Genomic DNA, 20,208 nt, shown 5'->3' with positions numbered 1-20,208 from the left:
CGTGGCATGCAGATCTAGGAATGTGGCCTTTTCCAGCCGAAAGTTCTGCAGCCTTTGCTTGTCATCCCAAACGTGCATTATGATGTGATCCCCCAAATCAGTGCTTAGTTCTTGGACCCTGACATAGCAATCCGCCATGTGTAGCTGCTTTGTGAATGCCAGCTGCAATCTGGCATTTTTATTCGCTGAGTCCATCAGCATCTAGTTATTGTGTTTAAACATTTCCTCCTCTTCCTCATTACATTCCCATTTGTAGTACTGCTCATTCAAATTATGCAAATACAGGCGAATCATACATCCAGTATTAGCAAATAGTCATTAGGAATGTGCTCAGCTATGCAGGCACATGCATAGCACTGTGGGAGTTTTAAAAAGGTGCAAAAAAATGGTGGGATGGAACAAGCATTATGGAGTAGAGAAAGTGGCATTGTTTGAACTTGACCCCTACTTGCCAGAAATACCTGCAATTTGTCCAGGTAACGCAGAAAGCACTGTGAAAATGTCCCACAAAGCATTGCACCAGATAGCAGCAGGAGGCATGCTAGGATACCTATGTGTGATGCACCTCAGTTTCTATCAGTGCAACCACTTGTGTGAGCCTGCGCACCACCAACACAAGCAGCCGGGTGTGCACATGCCCGAGTGATATACAAAAGTCAGCAGCTGTACGCTAACATAGATTAGATGGACAGCTGTTCCTCCGAGACCTGCACTTCAGTTCCAACATGCACTTAAGTTTCACTCTCACAGGCTATGGGAGAGACCTAATGGCTGAGAGGTTAGGTCTCTGCATTGCAATGCATTGTGCTGTCAATGGCATAAAAAGACATACAAGAGGTTCACCAATAAAAGAACACTGAGAGCTTGTCTACATGGGGTATTAGTCTAGGCCAGAGGGGTGTAAATTCTAGTGGGTGTTAGAACGTCATGCACTAAGAGGCCTGTGTGGACATGGCTGACGCGCATTAAAAGTTCCCTACTGCACATTAATGTAGTACTGTTTCAAATAGGACCTATAATAACATGCACTAAGGAATGTTTAATGTGTGCCAGCAGGTCCACATGGGCACTAGAATTTGCACCTCTTTGGTATGTCCTAATGCACGGTGTAGACAAGCCCTAAGATACTGTCTTGGTGTGCTTAGGAAAGATGCACTTCAGATAAAAAGGAATCTTAACAGTTTTCTAGAGCTGGGCTGTATCTTTACTATTGATATTTTCCTTCTTTGGGACACTTCCAGAGAGTTGCATGTGTGGTATGTACAGTACCTGTTTAGAATGATAATCTATGATGTACATACTGGTATTTTAATAAGAGAAACGAGGCCTGGATTGATATTAAAAAGGAAACTAAAATAGTGTAAACATCCCATTGTACTGGGCTAGTTATTTTTTTAAACTTGAGTTACCGTGAGCTATTTGCCTTCCAAAATACAATTCTTACAGGAGCCTGCACATTTCTCAATACCCTTTACAGCTCCTGCTGAGTGATCCAAAAGGCTGTGGTCAAAGGGGCATCAAAGATGAGGTTCCTTCTTATGAGTTTAATGAATTTAAGTTTTCAGACAAAAATATCTGCCCCCCTGAAGAAAAGCCTGTTGAGAAAGGGATGTCTACTTCATTTCAACTCCATGCTAATTCTAAAGAAAAGCAGAAAATGGACCCAATCTTCAACTGTTATAAACTGGTAACCATGGAGCTATGCCAGTTTCCACCAGTTGAAGGTCTGGCGCGCGGGATTCACTGGGGCTGAGAAGACAATTTATTGTGATCTGAAATGAAACACAGCTTATAAGTGTGAGACAAGAACATGCATTTTCAGTTCTTTTCTGCCCTAGTTCCTTAAAGTAGATGGTACCTTAGCAGTAGAGATAGGCCTAGTCAAGATACCTGATTCAAATATCCCCACCTTCTGGGGTAATCCATAGCTAGAGCCAAACCTTACAGCTCATAACCATCTCTAATTAGTGTTACTTTTGGTTAGCTGCCTTATTCTAAAGACCAACAAGACTCACATAAACTTATGATAAGGTATTTTGTTATGGACATAGAAGCAATGTGATGGACACAATACGTGGAAGCGGCAACTTTACCTAAAATGTTTACTTAACGGGGCAATGACCCCAACTACCTGCCAGGGTTGATCAAATGGGGATCTCAGTTGGCACCAGTGGTCCTGGTGTACTACAAATTGAAGGTGGGTGTGGAGGGGGATGCCCCTTCTACAGCCTCAGGCCTACCAAGGGACTCTGACTGGAACCCTGTCAAAACTGTGCCAGAACCCTGTAGGAAACAACAATGTTTGAAAGTGATTTAGCTGAAACATAATTTTGCTCTTCAGCTCTGTCCTGATAATGGGCCCAGTTCTGCTAACAGCTGCATGCTCACTTGCTCCACTGAGTTCAATGGGAGGCAACAGAAGATGCTCAGCACTTTGCAGCGTTGAACAAGGCTAAGTGCATAAATATCTCTCTGAAAATCTCCCTCATGCAAATAGTCATAGCAGCAGCCTCAGCTGAATCCCGTGGGCCTGCCAGTTTGGGCAGAGAGAAACTGTAGTGATGTCAGAAAGGGATGGCTTCACTAAGCCCTGTTAAAATCATAGCAGATGCTTCTGAGCATTGTGAGAAGGGACTTTTCAATCAATTATAACTTTTAAAAAAATCTGCCTTCCCCTAACAGAGCCTTGCATGCACCCCTTATTAAAAACAATGCCAATGCTGAGTTTCACATTTCAAACTTCAGCTGTTTCTGTTGTAGCCCTGCTCAAAAACAAGTGTGGTTAGAAATGCATTACAATGGGAAAAGTGTGTGTATGTGTTTGTTTCCCACTGTCCCACAGCACAAAAACAGCTGTAGGGATTTTGTTCACATTTTCAGCAAGTTTTTTTTTAACCTTCAAGCAGAGGTCAAGCATAGAGAAATTCAGCCTCAACAATGTTTTGGAAAGTTATGAACACAAGGGGCTATAATGGAAACTATTTTGCAACTTTAACTATAGTTGCTGACACTACTAACCACTGAAATTCTTTGCTGTAGTCTTCATCTGAGGATCTCAAAGTACATCTAAATTAAAGGTGGCATTATTATTTGGATTACAATAGTGTGATGGGTTGGATCACAGAAATCCCCTGAGGGTTGCCAACTGATGTGCCAAGACTACTTCTGCTCCTGCTTTCTGCCCTGTCAGCTTAGGAGTTCAGTGCCCTACCTGGTTTGAGCCAGACCCGCTAGTCTGCTGGAAACCCAGACCCAGGTCTGAACCACGTCCCCTAACAGCTGTAGGCTTAACTGAAAGCAGCTTACCAAAGTATTTCTGTCTTTAACACTCAGATGCCCAACTCCCAGTGGGGTCCAAACCCTAAATAAATCTGTTTTACCCTGTATAAAGTGTTTACAGGGTAAACTCATAAATTGTTCACTCTCTATAACACTGATAGAGAGATATGCACAGCTGTTTGCCCCCCTCCCCAAGTATTAATACATACTCTGGGTTAATTAATAAGTAAAAAGTGATTTTATTAAATACAGAAAGTAGGATTTAAGTGGTTCCATGTAGGAACAGACAGAACAAAGTGAATTACCAGGCAAAATAAAATAAAACACGCAAGTCTATGTCTAGTATAGTAATAAAACTGAATATAGATAAAATCTCACCCTTAGAGCTGTTTCATTAAGTTTCTTTCACAGACTGGACACCTTCCTAGTCTGGGCACAATCCTTTCCCCTGGTACAGCCCTTGTTCCAGTTCAGGTGGTAGCTAGGGGATTCCCCATGTTGGCTGCCTCTCTTTGTTCTGTTCCACCCACTTATATATCTTTTGCATAAGGCGGGAATCCTTTGTCCGTCTCTGGGTTCCCACCCCCTCCTTCTCAATGGAAAGCACCAGGTTAAAGATGGATTCCAGTTCAGGTGATATGATCACATCACTGTAAGACTTCATTACCCACTTGCCAGCACACATGTATACTGGAAGACTTACATGTGAAACAGAGCCATCTACAGACAATTGTCCTAGTTAATGGGAGCCATCAAGATTCCAAACCACCATTAATGGTCCACACTTTGCATAATTACAATAGGCCCTCAGAGTTATATTTTATATTTCTAGTTTCAGATACAAGAGTGATACGTTTATTCAAATAGGAAGACCACACTCAGTAGATTATAAGCTTTGTAATGATACCTTACAAGAGACCTTTTGCATGAAGCATATTCCAGTTACATTATATTCACGCTCATTAGCATATTTTTATAAAATTATATAGAGTGCGTCACAAATAGCACCTAAGACAGGGGTGGGCAAACTTTTTGGCCTGAGGATCACATCGGGAAATAGAAATTGTATGGCGGACCATGAATGCTCACAAAATTGGGGTGTAGGAGGGGGTGCGGGCTCAGGGGTGGGGCTGGGGATGGGAGGTTTGGGGTGCAGGAGGGTGCTCCAGGCTGATATCAAGGGGTTTGGAGAGCGGGAGGGGGATCAGGGCTGGGGCAGGGAGTTGGGGCATGGGGAGAGGCTCAGGGGGTGCAGGCTCTCAGCGGCACTTACCTCAAGCAGCTCCCGGAAGCAGTGGCATGTACCTTCTCCGGCTCCTATGCAGAGGCTTGGCCAGGCAGTTCTGTACCCTGCCCCATCCACAGGCACTGCCCCTGCAGCTCCTATCGAAGCATGTAGGAGCCGGAGCAGGGCCATGCCGCGGCTTCCAGGAGCTGTGTCGTGCGGCCCCAACCCAGTGCCCTGGCTGCAATGCTGGAGCGGGGCTGGGTTGTGTGGTGTGGCTGCTGACCCTGGGCCCCAGCTGAGCTGCATGGTCCAGCCCCCGACCCAGCACCCCGGCTGGCGCGCTGGAGTGGGACCAAGCCGCTGGTGCAGCCCCCGACCCAGCTCCCCGGCTGGAGTGGGGCCGAGCCGCGTGGTGCTCACCCCTGACCTAAAAGGTCCAGCTGAGATCAGGTCCTTATTCTGCTATGCGGAGGCCTATGACAAGGTCCTCAGGAGGCAGCTTTACATCTTTATTCTGTTGTGCCTGCACTGAAGGAACTTCCCCTGGATGGATAGGGGGGGTTTTTACGGGCCCTCGATGCAGTTCTGAGGTGTAAAAGGACTAGAGTGTATGTGTAAATCGTAAGAGAGAGTTGCTGCCCTCAAGAACTTAGTCTAATTTGACAAGACAAAGAAAGGGTGGGTACTGTTTCCATTTTAAAGATGGGAAATGAGTTGAAGAGACACTTGCTAAAGAGCACACAGATTAAATCCAGGAACTGAGACAAAATCTTGGGAGTTAGTTAACAACAGGATCAGCCTTCCTCTTAAAAGACCGGGAGGGGAACTTTGATTTTTATAGAAGTATAAAGAAGACTAGAAAAACTCTTCCCTATGGTTTTTACACTAGAAATTCTCCTCTTGACTTCAGTGGGAGCTGTGGGTGCTCAGGACCTCTAAAAACCAAGCTGCCTTTTAATTAGGTACCTAAACCCATATTGCTGTATCTAAGGTCAGGTCTACATTCAAAAATTAAGTAGACCCAGCTATGTTGCTCTGGAGTGTGAAAATCCACACCCTTGAGTGATGTAGTTAAGTCAACCTAACCCCCGGTGCAGACAGTGCTAGGCCAACTTCTGTCAACCTACCTGTTAGGATAAATATATTCAGGCCTGTCTGCAAAGGCCTGTACTTTAAGAATTTAGGTGTATTCTTATCACTTGGCTAGTTCTAGAGGTATAAAAGAAGAATCAAAATCACTGTCTGCTGGTGTAAGGGCCTTCTCTTACTGTGACAGTCTGAGGCCCTGTTCTTATATATATCTTGGGATATAATTGGTTACATAATCATGTTGCAATATGTTAGGATTGGTTAGTTAAATTTCAGGAAAATGATCGGTTAAGGTATAGCTAAGCAGAACTCAAGTTTTACTATATAATCTGTAGTCAATGAGGAAGTGGGTGGGTGTGGGTGTGGGTGGGAGGGGGTGGGTGTGTGGGTGGGTGTGTGAGATGGGAACAGGGAATGGGGGTAAGAAAATTGGAATCATGTTTTGCTAAAGGGGGAAATGGGAACAGGGAATGGGAGTAAGGAAGTTGGAATCATGTTTGGCTAAGGGTAGGAATGGGAACAGGGACATAGGTATAAGGCTTTGTGGTGTCAGAGCTGGGAAGGAGGATACTAAGGAAGGAAACTGGAATCATGCTTGCTGGAAGTTCACCCCAATAAACATCGAATTGTTTGCACCTTTGGACTTCGGGTATTGTTGCTCTCTGTTCATGCGAGAAGGACCAGGGAAGTAAGTGGGTGAAGGAATAAGCCCCCTAACACTACCTACTTCTTCTCAGGCAGGTAGATTAACCGTGCCACTGGGAGAACTCCTTCCATCACTGTAGTGATGTAGTGAGTGGCTACACTGACGCGCTACCGCGGTGCAGCCATGCTGCTGTTGTGTTTCAAGTGTAGACAAGCCCTGACTTTCCTTAAGGCTATGAAGTCAGTCAGACACAAAGCCAGGAAATAACATAGGAGTCCTGGTCCCATTCCACAATGCCTAACGTTGTGTTACAGTGTGGAGAATCTTCTGTATTTATGGAGCGCACATATCCTTTCTTTGTGAATTGTTTCTGACAAATCTCATCCCATATACCTGGGATGAATTATTTACTATTTATTCACTTTATTTGTGGGATGCTGGTACTCAGCTGATACATGAGAACATTCAGGTAGGAAGATGTGCTGCATTGATGTCTCGGGATCTTTGGAAAAGCCCCCTTCAGTGCAAAACATACTTTCACTAACCACGATTTAGCAATTCCTTTGTACTAAGTGTTCTTCCAAATGAGCCATCTGAAAGCAGAATGGGTATCTGGGGACCTTTTAACTGGAGCTATAAAAAGTCTGTGTCAATAAAATCCTGTCAGATCTATTCTCCAATTCTGTGATTCCGGGTTGTGGGGGCGGCATTACCCAATATGATGGCAATATTCCAGCCCGTAATCTTCTCACACATGGTCATGTTTCCTCAGATAAGAAAAATCACCACTCTGGTGTCAGTGGAGATGGGGTCAATGACTGGGAACTGAGTTCTCATTTTTTCACAATGGACAGTTGTTTTGTATCTTTTCCTGACTAGGTAAATTATGGCTATGGTTACTGGGTAAAGTTTGTTTCTGGAGGAAGTAGGTAACCATGCTTGTGCAGTAGGCGGTATCGGGACAGCAGAAGATTATGGAAGGAAGGGGCCATAGGTCAGAGGCAGAGGGGATGTGATGAGGAAGTGTGATGCGATATGTCTTGTGGATTTTGGCTTGGACTCCATGGGTCGCTTCCTTTCAAGCCGCTTGTGTGCAGGAGAGGAGAATAGACGCTAATAGATAATACAGCAGCAGTGTAAATTACTTTCGGGGCAAGATCCTCAGCTTGTGTAAACTGGCATAACTGATTTAAACCAGCAAAGAGTCTGGCTTAAATTTTAATTGCCTTTGTCTACTAAATTCTGTTTTCTTAATGCATACACAGGCTATCCAAACGGTGCCAACCACTGTACTTTGGCAAACTCCACTCCTGTTGCTGCCTTTCATTGTTCATTACATTCTTTCCAAATGCTGCTGCAAAGTGACTTTTTTTTTATTTCATATTCGTAATAGAAAGTGCCCTAAACAATAGAGTTGGTTTTATGAATGTCCGTAACATTTAAAAATTTTCTTTCCTCTCATGAGATGATCAGTATAATGCTGGAAGGCTAGAAAATATATAGTTCATTTTACCAAAAATGTATATGGTCACTGAACAGACTATATCCTATTATTTTAAATTAATCTTGTTCCAGGCACAGCAAATATTATTGTTGGTATTACAGTAATGCCTAGAGGTCCCAGTTGAAATCAGGGCCCAGTTATGCGAGGCACTGACAATTCCTGCTGCAAAGGGTTAACAGTCTAAACGGTCAAAGCAGGGAAAGGGTGGGAGAAAAGTATAATACTTATCTTACCGAGGGGAACTAATGCACAGAGAGATTAAATGGCTCGACTAAGGGTACATATGAAAAGTATGTCAGAGATGGGACTTGAACCTAGGTTTTCTAAGTCCTAGTCCACTGCCTAAACCTCAAGATGCTAACCACTTAGGTGTCATGCTTATGTTATGCTATGATTATGTGCTGTTATCCATAGCTTGTCTTTGACTGTAAGCTTCTCAGGGCTTCTGTGTTCATGCAGTGCCTAGCAAATGGGGCCCTGGTGTCTGATTGGGACCCATAGATTCTACAGCAATACAAATATATAGTTAATAAATCCTTGTGATTTTCTTCACTGGTGTAAATAAGTATTGGGACGCATAAACTCTTCTTGGGTTCCTGAAACCCAGTCGGTACAGTGTAGTGTGTTGGCATTGTACTTACAAACCCTCTGATCTTGATTACCTCGCTGGCATTTAGGCGGGGAGGGGGAGAAGGAAACACTGAAAGATACTGCACTCCAGCAGTCTTCCTTGAGTAGAATACAGTGGTGTGTAGCCTGGTTGGTTCCAGGGTATTAGAGAGGCAACTGCAAGGTGGGTGAAGTAATATCTTTTATTGGACCAACTTCTGTCGGAGAGAGACAAGCTTTTGAGCTTACATAGAACTCTTCTTCTGTTCATTCGCTCTGAAGCACTTGGCATTAGCCACTGTTGGAAGACAGGATACTGGGCTAGATCGACCTTTGGTCTGACGCAGGATGGCTGTTTCTTATGTTCTTCTTCTTGAGTAGAAGACCACTGATAACCTCCTCAGAAGCTGGGACCCTGCACATTTATAAGGCCAACTCTGGAAATAAAGGACCTACATTCAGTGACTCATCTAAATTGATATATATTAGCCCTGGCAAAATAAAAGAACCAGGTACTGAAAGACAAAGTTTGCTTTAAAATGGACAGAATCCACTAGCTTAGTTCCAGGAAACCTGACCAAGGAGCTATGATAATTATTCTGTAATGTGGTACTACATGTTAGAAGGATTTGCACTGCTTAGTAATGCTCGAGAACCTGAGCTCCATCCTGAGTAACAATTTACACACAGTTATTTTTAGCATGCTAGTCTGAACCCTGGTAACATAGTCTGTGGACCTGTGCTGGGTAGCTCACTCCCAGATGTAGTGTAGACATACTCATTGGTTCTCTGTGTAATTAATATGCTGCTCTTAGAACCACAGTAATGTTGACACTTTTTACAATAGCTCTATAGAATCATAAATCCTCAATGTGCTTGAAACAGTGAATTGCCTGATGTTGCAGCGAATCAGGTCAAAAGAGCTGGGATTAAATCTCAGGAGGTTCTGACTCTTAATCCCATGCTCATTTGTCTAGTCCAGGCTGTCTCTTTGAGAGAGCCAAACAGATTGGAATTTGGGTCATTCCTTGCTCTTAATCCTTGTTTGGAGCTCTCATTGATGTCAATGGGAGTTGTGTGGGTGGACGGAGGGCAGTACAGTGCAGAGTTCTATGTCTGTATTACAAATCATGGACTTGCTGCAAAATTGCCCCATGTTATGTCTCCCATTCTTTGCATTCTTCTTCTTTGGGTCGTAGTGGTGCCCAGAGGTCCCAGTCATGGTTGGCGCTGCTTTGTGCTAGGCACTGTCCAAATATTTGTTAAGACATGATCCCTGCTTTAAAGAGCTAACAATTTAAGAAAGGAGAATGAAAGTTTGTTCTCAAAGCCATAAACAACTAATCAATTCCCCCTCCCCTCACCCTCATAGCTCCTGAGAGGCAAAGCAAAGTTAGCTGCCTGTTGAGCTTGCTGGGAAGATAAATACCTTTTCTCATCTTGGTATCTAGATCATGCAACAGTCACTTTCAGAAATGCTGGAGCCATATGTGTCTCTGGGAGCTGGTGATGGTAGTGGGGAGAACTGTCTTGGTCTTTTTATTCTGAGACAAGTTTTTCCATTTGTAACTATCAAGAAATACACACTGGTATGGGAGACTTAAAAGTACAGCCTCCTTTAACCCTTTGGATGCTGCTGTGGGGATACGTGAACCTCAGCAGCCAAATGGAGGGCAAGATTGTATCCTGAGGACAGGGCCCACTGCACATTTCACTTGCACCAGGGGCATAGTAATTTGCTGCTGGGTTATACCAACAAATAACTGCCCCCTCTGCCTCCCGCACTGGTTTGGCTCTGGTGGCTGGCATGCTGTGAATATTGGAGATGGGGAACAGAGCTAAGGCTCCATGCATTAACAGCTGCTCCCCGTCCATTTGCTGTGCTGGCAGTAAGTGGGTGTGCAGCACCTCTCACCCTGGGCACCACACTCAAGGTTCAGCGGGCCTATGCAGAGGGTATGCTATACGGGGCAGGAGGTCTTGTGTCCCTGTGTGGCTGCCCAGAGAAATTGCCATACTGAGTTGCAACTTGTCCAGTACCTTGTATCTGACAGTGACAGCACCAGATACTTCAGAGGAAAGTAAACAGTCCCCACAGAGGCCAGACATGGGGCTATTAGCCCCCTATAAGGTCTCCTCCTAATCTCTAATACAGTGTTTCCCAAACTTGTTCTGCCGCTTGCTCAGGGAAAGCCCCTGGCGGGCCGGGCCGGTTTGTTTACCTGCTGCGCCCGCAGGTTCCGCCGATCGCCACTCCCACTCGCCGCGGTTCGCCACTCCAGGCCAATGGGGGCTGTGGGAAGCAGCGTGGGCTGAGGGATGTACTGGCCGCCGCTTCCTGCAGCTCCCATTGGCCGGGCACAGCGAACCACGGCCAGTGGGAGTCGTGATCGGCCGAACCTGCGGACGCGGCAGGTGAACAAACCGGCCCAGCCCACCAGGGGCTTTCCCTACACAAGCAGTGTCCGAAGTTTGGGAAACACTGCGCTAATAGGTAGAATTTGGCTTGAGTTCTGAAACATGGTTTTATTTGCCTTCCAAAACTCTTTTGGTTAACGTTAAATGTTGTAACTCTAGATATTCTTGTTACACATATAAATGTCCAATTCCTCTTTCAAATTCACAGATTTTAAGGCCACAGGGCACTACTATGATCATCAAGTTTGAGCTCCTACTTAATAGAGGCCATAGAAGCTCACCCAGTAATTATGCAAAAAGCCTATAATGTCCATTTGAGCTATAGCATATGTGTCTCTTAAAAACATATTCAGCCTTGATTTAAAGGCTTCAAGTGATGGAGAATCCATTATGTGCCCAGGCAAATTGTTCTAATAGTTAATTACACTTAAAATCTTCTTAAGTTTTTTCATGCTCTGGGCTACTGTCTAGCTCAGAATTCTTAGTGGTTGTTTCATTCCAAGTGGGAACTGGAATGGGCAGAGACTCAAAGTAAAAGAATAAATAAATCCCCCAAGTTAACCAAATTATTTGAATTTCCAAAAATATTTGAGTTTTGGCCCAAGATTTGGGTTCACTTTTAACTTGCTTGATTCACTCGTCCTTAACAGGGACAATTTCTATGGTCCTTATTCAAACAAAATTCAGCCAAGTCAGCGTGAGGCTTGCTGGGGAAGGACTAAGTGGGTACAGCAACACAGCAAATTGCAGCCTGTGACAGCAAGCCTCAGAGCTTGGGTCAATAGACTCGCACTCACGGGGCTTAGACCACCGCGTTAAAAATAGCTGAGCAGATATTGCGGGTAGACTGCAGGGCCTGAGCTTCACCTAGCTGCCGTGTCTACACAGCTATGTTTAATGCATTAGCACGAGCTCCGCAAGCTCACGTCTGTTGACCTGGATTCTGAGACTCACTACCATGAGCTGCCACTCACTGTGTAGATTCACCCATTGTGGCCTATATGCTGTACATGTCAGTCCAAAAGTACGTTTGCCTGGCCATGTTTGCTTGCCTTCTAAGGGTTCAGATCCACAAGAGTTATAATTGGAACATCCCGTGCACTGTGGCTGAAAATTCTAAGGGTCTGATTCAGATGTCCACATGGTCTTGAGTCTTAGAAAACTGTTACATTTTGTGATGAAACTGCAAATTGCAAAAGGAAACTAAATAACATTGTTACTTAAAGACTTGTGTTTGGACTCTTTGGGGGACAGATGAGTGCTAGAAAGCCAAAAGCATTATTAGTTTATATTTGGATGTGTTATAACATACCATTGTTCAGTATTTAGTTCCCAGTAAGATTTCAGTAACGTTTATAATTTGCACAGGCATGAACGAGAGGAGGCAGATTTTGAAGCTCCTTGGCTGTTCCTGACAACTAATTGAATGGTAGCAAGATTGACATGATGGGAGACAGTTTTGTGTGATAGTTTAAAAAGAATAGGATTAAATCATGTGGGCAAATTCTGCCAGCTCTACTCACATAAAAAAGTACCTTACTTCTCAATTAACCCCATACAGCTCACACTTGGAGTACTCTTGGAGTAAAGTACGACTTGAGTCACAGTGGCAGAATCTAATTAATATTTAACTTTGTTCTATACCACATAAGGGAATTAGTTCCTCTAAGCTTTTAATGGAGGGCCAGATTCCGCCACATTTACTTATGTTGAGTAGTACCTTATTCTACTAGTAGTAAAGGACCATTTCAGTAATGTACTACTGAACATAACTATGTGTGGCAGAATCTGGTCCTTAATTTCCAAACAAGAGGAGTGTGCTGCTTTCTGAATGGTAAGCCCCTCCTCCAGGTGGAGTTAAAGGTGACGATAATGGGTACTGGAATTCGAAGAGAGTCCAGGAAGCCACTGTAATGCATTACATATTCTACTTCAGCTACTAAAAATGTAGTGAAATTTTTATCAGAGTGTCTGAGGTGGCAATCATCTGATGCAATGTGTATGTTATGGAGCAGGTTAATGCTTTGCACTGCAGCTGCCAAGCAATTGTCTGGATGACTTTACCATGCCACAAAGGAGGTTGTAAACTAACAAAACCAGCAGGATAAAATAGCGATAGTGAATACAAGCATATCAGCCCCACACCTTCAACTCAAATATTTATTGTATGTAGTGTTCTGGGTTGCACAGAACACAAAGAATGTTTTGTCTAGTTGTCTTGCCAAGGTTGTTTATATTTTTATGTTGAAAACACCCAGCTTAGCCAGTGTAGCAAAATAAGAGAGTGAGTCAGTCCTGTCTGAGCAAACATTAATGCAAAGCAAAGTTTTTGCTTTCAGATTGGAACCTGCATTTTGTTTTCAAGTATGTCATTAATCAGAAGAGGGGATAGGGAGGGGAAGAAATCAAAACCTAGCTCAAATCCCAAGCCAACCCACACACCATGTTTCCAAGCTATCTTGTTCTCTAAATGTATTTAAAACAATCAGGTAGAACAGGGTTTATTGTTTCTCACTTTTTGGTGCTGATGGCAGGGCTGTACAATCAGAATTACTGAGATTCCTGCTGCACCAAAGAGGCTGATGGATTGGCAATTATAACGTAGATATGAGAAAACGTCAGGATCCAAAAGGGTTCTTAGTTGCAAAATCTTCCAGTATTGAATTGATAAATGTACTGCTGCAGTGGCATTAGTGATGGAGAGATGATTTGGTTAAAAGGTCTGTGTTCTCTATTTGGGGTGCCTAGACTTTACCCAGTTGACCACGGAGGAACACACCTAACTTTCCCCTGATCCTCATGATAGGGTACGTCTATACTGCACACCATGGTGATAGTGGCATGTAGGGGTATGTGGAGCTACACATGGCAGTGAAAGGAGGCTGTGTCCACACTGCAGCATGTAGCTACACATGGCAGTGAAAGGCGCTGTCTGTGGGGAGGCAGAGGGGAGCTGCCAGAGCCTTTTCTCGCTTCCTCCCACTGTGGGAGCCCTTCCCCACTGCTAGAGCCTTTCCCTTCAAGGAGGCAGTAGGACACTACACTGCTAACAATAGTAGTGTAGATGTGGGAGGCACTGTTTGGGCATGTAGAGAGCCGTACCCTAACAGTTCAGGCGTGTATTTAGTCTGCTCACCTAAGCAGTGCCTTACTGTCTATAATTGTTACACCTGTGCTAGGGGGGCGTGCAGTGTATGTAATCACCATGCCGCCATAAGGAGTGTGCAGAGTAGACGTAGCCATAGGGGTGCTGCCTGGGGACACAATGCTCTATCATGATCCAAGCAGCCTTATGCTCTGAATAAGGTTAAGTCTCCTATGCTGAGGGCTCCCTGTATTAGTGAGAAAAGTTGCATGCTTCATGGTAGCATGGCATGGGTTGCATTTGGCCCACTGACAGCACTTTGTCACTCCTGTGCTATATTGCCATTAGAACCAGCTTGTGACAGACCATACTGGTTCTTCAAATGTTTTAAATCAAACAATATATTATTCATATAGTATCATATGCATTCACAGGACCTCTGCAAAGGAAATTACTTATACCTACCTCCAAGACTTCCTCCTGTTAAAGAAAATTAACTGGAGTACTCTTAGATGTTTTAATTGCCTGCGATTCAGTTGAGAAACTTCTAAGAATGACTTGCTTTCTGTAATGTAATTTGAGAGCTAATTCAGCTTTTTACATTGAAGATTGAACATAATTACTCTGTGGAATGGAATTTGAGGCTGTAACTGGGTTGCTGAATAAGTCTGGGATGACAAAATAATGGTAATAAGAATAATAGTGCTTGAGGTATACAATACTTCCTTACAGTGTAGGTCCAACATACTGTAACCTCTTTGTTTAGGACTCCAACTTGAATGCCAGTGCTCTCTTCTAATTTCTTCCTGCTATACAATGGTATATATTCTACAGACTGTATCTGTTGCTGTTGTCTTGGACTCCACTACCAGGTGGCTTGGCTGTGCTGAGGACTCTTTGGAGAGGTAGAAGAGGGAAGAAGTCCTACACAGACTGTGGAGGGGCAGCAGAGATGCAAGCTCTGGGCTGGTGCACTACCAATTCATGGGGAGAATAGGTAGTGATCTGCATAGCTGCAGATAAACCAGCACTGCTCCTGTTCCCCAAGTTACCTGGGGGCTGAGATAAAGTAGAAGCCCCCACCGAGTTCCAAAGCCCAGTGGGTGAGACCATTTGGGCGAGGTCTCCAAATCCTTTCCTCATGACATCACAGTGGCTGTGCTAGGCCAGGGTCCTCCATGGTCCTTGCCAAGGGACAGGATTTGCTTCTTACTAATGACACCTCCATAACTTGTGTTTCAATGTCAATGTTAGAAAAAGCATTCATAGATTCTTTAACAAAAAACAAATGCACTTCTTTGTCAAACAGGTGAATGAGTGTGTTTGTCTTTCTGGCTTGCTCTGTAGTCTCAGACCTATTCCTATTAATCTGCAACTAGCAGGTTGGCTGGAAGAAAGCCACCTCGCCACAGAAGCGCTGCTGTTATTTTTGTTGGGGTTGGTAGAGAAGAAGAGCAGCATATACCGCTATAGAAAGTAACTAACATAGGAGGTTGAGAGGCAGCTTAAAAGAGGTAAGATGGTTTCTGAACTGAGGGGACGTGGTAAGAAAGGTGGCATTGCTGAGCTTTTTCTTTGCTGAGTGCTCACTTTCTCTGTAACTTAAGAAACCAGACAGTGTGCTTTCCTGACTCCGCAGTTTTCTCCAGTGAGGCGACTTGAGCATTTTCTACTTCTCTGTTTCTTATTTTCCCCCCTCCCTCTTCCAGATGTGCAGGCCTGCATAAAACAGCGGGATTCCAATTACAGAGAGCCTTTCCTTTTCACTATTCATCCAATTTCTTCTTTATGTTGACAGGAAACATGGCCCAAAACAGCCCCCTTTTTTTTGTTATTTAGTTACAATTTATTTTCCCCTGTGTGTCTTTTTTTTTTATTTGGTTTTTGGAGAAGAAAAACAAAACAAAATACCACACTCAGGAAGGTGTGTAAAAGGCTCCCATTCAAGTAAATGGGAATGACAGAAACCGTCTCCTAGAAAGAACAGGTGAGCAAGACATTGATGTATATTGATTACTGGTTAATAAAAAACAATGTAAAATATTTCTCACATTGTACAAAAAGACCCACGTCAAAGAGACCCAGAAAAGTGACTTCTCTAGCCAGATGCCAGAATCCTTGCTGAGAGGATACAGACCAACACCGTCAATTGTAAAGGGATAGTCTTATGGGGCCAAATCCTGGAGCAAAAGTCTCATTGCAGTCAATATGATTTTTACCAGAAGGACAACTCAAAAGAAGAGTAAGGACTCCAGTATTGATCCATTTTTAAATATAGCCGAGATAAAATTGTCTATATTTGCATTTTGTTTACCAGTTAATCAAACTGATAGGGGAGGTACAAGGAGGCTATTTTTCCGGCCATTTATTATTTATATATCAGAAATGGTGCGCATAGCACCTTACAAACAGGCCCCTGCCCTAAAGAGCTTGTCATGTAAACTGTCAACATCTGAAGGCAAGGTTAGAGATGAGAGGCCACAAAATGCAGTGTGATTAAACAGTGGCATTCGATATGTTTCACTCACTTCCAGGATTTCTGTGTGGGATTTTGTTTTGGATAAGGTTTTCTGGTGTCTAATTTTGTTAATGTTTTTTCTAGCCTGAGCCAAGGTGCATGGACCATCTATATGGAATGCTGTAAGCAGGGACATGTAGGCATAGGTGTGGAGGCATGGTGGATTGGGTCAGGAAGGAAGTTCCAAGCAGAGGTGGGACATGTGAAAGAAGGCCTAGAAGAGAGGATGGGAGAAGAACAGGGGCTGGGGAAGAGAGTGACTAGTCATTATTCACTCACCCTAAGCATAGCTTCTCACAATGTTTAACTTATTGTTTCTTACCCATTGCAAAACACCATGGTCAACCTCTTTTCTAACACCTTAGTCCTAATAAGACTCAACTTTCATGCAACAGCTTTTTGAGTCTGGTAACCATGTTTACACTCAGAGTACAAACTACTTTCAATGCCTGTTGTTGTGAGGGGATCAGATGGAAGCCATATTTGACACTTGCCGTCAAACACAGATCCACTTCCGACTGTAGGTGAGGCTTGTGAAATGATTTCTCACTGGGGGTATGTTTACACTGGGAAAAAACGGCATATTGCTAATGTGGGTTAAAATAGCAGTGAAGACAGAGCAACTCAGCTTTTAACTTGGGTTAGTGGCTCAAGTTCAAATTTTAACTCAAGTTAAAAGCAGAGTTGCAGTGTCTTCACTGCTGTGTTAAACTGAGTTAACTAATACAGGTTAGCTAACAAGAGTTAGACCTTTTTTTGCCTTGCGGACATCCCCTATGAGAAAACATGTGGGTCTGTGGTTTTCTTTTCTAAGGTACCACAGTGCCTAGTGATTTCAACTGGAGTTGCAGGTGCTCAACACTTTTGAATATCAAGCCTGTAACTACCACCTCCACCCAGGAACTCCCTGGTCTGATTCTGTGAGGTGATGCTCCAGTTTACAACAGTGGAAGTTGAAGGTGCTCATCCTCTTATGAAACTCTCAGCACCCTGTTTGTTTGGACCCTAAATCGTTTGGACCCAAATTCTCAGCTTCTCCCTTGCTTTTTAGCCAGGGTTGTGATGGCTGCCACCTTGGCCAAAATCAGGAACCACCACAGCTTAACATGTGAGTCTGGCAGCTTGAGCTATGCAGCTGGCCTCTCTGCAGCTGAGAGCAGTAATCGGCTCACATCCTCTCTGTGGATTGGGCACAGAAGGGACATGTAAGACCCACTGACCAGTGGATTACACATGCAGAGCTCTAATTTTTTCCTTCTGAGTTTCCTTCAGGAAGGAATCAATCCCCATAACCTGCAGGTTGTCACCAGTTTTATTACTTTCAAACCTCCTTCTCCTTCAGGCATTGCAATAAAGACAGTGCAGACTTGTTGTGGGAATCACATAGCTACATGTTTCAGAGTAGCAGCCGTGTTAGTCTGTATTCACAAAAAGAAAAGGAGTACTTGTGGCACCGATGCATCCGATGAAGTGAGCTGTAGCTCATGAAAGCTTGTGCTCAAATAAATTTGTTAGTCTCTAGGGTGCCACAGGTACTCCTATTCATACCCTCATATACTTAGTTACATTTTCATATATTTATGAGTCATCACTTGTTTTAACAGCAACACCATACACTGAAATAACCATCATTATGAGAATGAAGGATCCAAATGAATAAATATTTATTCCGGTTAATCTTAAAATTTGTACTTATCACTGTAATTCATATTTATCACTGTAATATTTCCTTGTCAAATATTGCAGCAAATTTTGACTTTTTCTTATGCTGCTTACATTTGGGAACAATCTGAATTTACATCCATGGTTGTGGTCATGTTTGGTTGTCTTGTTAGCAGTTTGAATAATTACAGGTACACAGAACCTGATGTTCCGAAAAGATTAGAGGCAATTGTATACTCCTATATCGGCTACTGCATATCATCTTAATGTGGCTGCTTGAAATACCATAAGAGAACTATGTCTAGCTGTTTAATACCAAAAGAAAAGGCCAAGACCCACAGGCAGCGGGTAGCATAGGCAGGGGAAGGCTATGCCTCCCCAAACAGCCTGGTGTGGCCCCACCCATGCTCCACCTCCAGATGCCCTCCTGCCTGCTTTCAGTTCCCTTCCCACTCTTCTATGGCCAAGAGGCTGGGGGGCAGGCAGGCTGGGGCTGGTGTGCATAAGTCCCGGGGATGAGGGCACTGGGGCTGGGACCACACCTTGCCACCCCTCCACCCAGCGCTGGGACCGTGCCACCCGCCTAGCGCTCCAGGGCTTAGGGTACTCTGGCCTTGCTGCCTGCCTGGCACTCCAGGGCTGGGGGTGCTCTGGCTGCGCCGCCCACCTGGTGAGCTGGGATTGGGGTGCTCTGATCATGCGGGGTGTGTGTGTGTGTGCCGGTCTCTGGAGGGGGGCGGGTGAAGGAGAGGAAAAGGTGGGGCAGGGCCTCAGGCAGAGGGGGATGGGCCAGGGACTAGCCTACTCCAACTACGTGTTCACCCACCGCCCATGCCACGCCTGAAGCCATTTTGCAGGAAATATTCTCTGCTAGGGAATTTTCCTTATGAAGGGCTGAACTAAAAATTGAGTGAGGACTTTGGGATTTGGTCTGAAGCGTTTGTCAAAGGAATTATACATCAAAATATCCCTTCAGATTTGGTAGAACTTCTTACCTCATGAGGTGACATGAGTTGCACGACAATAATACTTTGCAGTTCCCTATCTGAGGGTTTCATGTGAAGTAAGCAACCCAACTATTATTTTCTTTTGCAGGTGGGGAAGCTGAGTAACAGGTGGGTTAAGTAACTTTCCCAAAGTCACAAAACAAGTCAGTGGGACAAGAGGTGAGATCTTTTCTTGGACCAACTTCTGCTGGTGAAACAGACAAGCTTTTTGATCTTATACAGAGCGCTTCTTCAGATCAGTGTCAGATACATGAATCAAGCCTCAACCTCCCAACTCCCAGTCCCGCCTTTATTCACTGGAAACAACTAGCACCCTCCTAATATTCCAGTAGATATGCATTGACCAGGCAAGTGGTTATATGGATAGGTGCACAGCATGGGTACCTTGTTTCAGATTCCTGACTCTTGCCTTCAAATACATAATAAGGCTACTGAATGATCTGTATTTCTTGCTTTTATAACAATGTTGGGTAAAAGTTGTAAGTGAAGGTAATCATCCCTTCTCTCTTTTCCTCCCTCCATTTAAAAAAAATAATCTTCCCCCAATGTCAACACATATGGTCTGATTCTCCTCTGATGCTGATTTTACACTGGTGTAATACTGACTTCAGCTGAGTTATTGCTGATTTACACCCATGTACATGAGAGAAGAATCAGGCCCACAATTTCTCACTTCTTTAGAAATGTGGTGGAAAAATGGCATTTGCAATGGCTCAGCCTGTGCCTGTGCAATTGACAAGATTTCAAACAATTGGGAGGCCGGCACTGCTTCCGATCCCATGGAAACGGATCTTAAAAAAAAGAGCCTTCCTATTTTGAAACAGTGTTTAGTTTAAAGCACCCTATCCCGTTTTTGGCAGTTCAGTGCCAGTTTCCATGGGGATGGGAGTGGAAGCTTGCAGCAGTGTTATCAAAACTCTTGTCAGTGACACAGATGGAGGTTAAAAGATACAAATGCCATTTCAAGTGCACCTGTAGTGTTAACTTTGGGGGAAAATAAATGAATATCTAGAATATGTTCCCTAGGGATAAGGGAGCTAGTTTGGGTAAAATGAAGTGATTTGAGTCTTTACTCATGCTTTTTTGAACTAAACACTTTTTAGGTTCTGTGATATAATACATATAATAGATGGAAAACGTAGTGCTTTTTGTCTGAGGATCTC

The 20,208-nt window shown here is 43.9% G+C and overlaps 1 long non-coding RNA gene across 1 annotated transcript in view; it reads left to right on the top strand.

The window, feature by feature from the left end:
• Positions 1 to 15,219: 15,219 nt before the first annotated feature.
• LOC140909540 (uncharacterized) overlaps positions 15,220 to 20,208 on the top strand; it is a 112,986-nt gene continuing 107,997 nt past the window's right edge. The window contains exon 1 of the long non-coding RNA XR_012158259.1: positions 15,220 to 15,372. This is a non-coding gene — a long non-coding RNA (uncharacterized lncRNA). The remainder of the gene's footprint in view (positions 15,373 to 20,208) is intronic.

Source organism: Lepidochelys kempii, chromosome 3 (assembly GCF_965140265.1).
Source record: "Lepidochelys kempii isolate rLepKem1 chromosome 3, rLepKem1.hap2, whole genome shotgun sequence".
Classification (NCBI taxonomy): Eukaryota; Metazoa; Chordata; order Testudines; family Cheloniidae; genus Lepidochelys; species Lepidochelys kempii.
The sequence above is the reverse complement of the archived record's forward strand: the minus strand, read 5'-3'. Positions and strand labels throughout refer to the sequence as shown.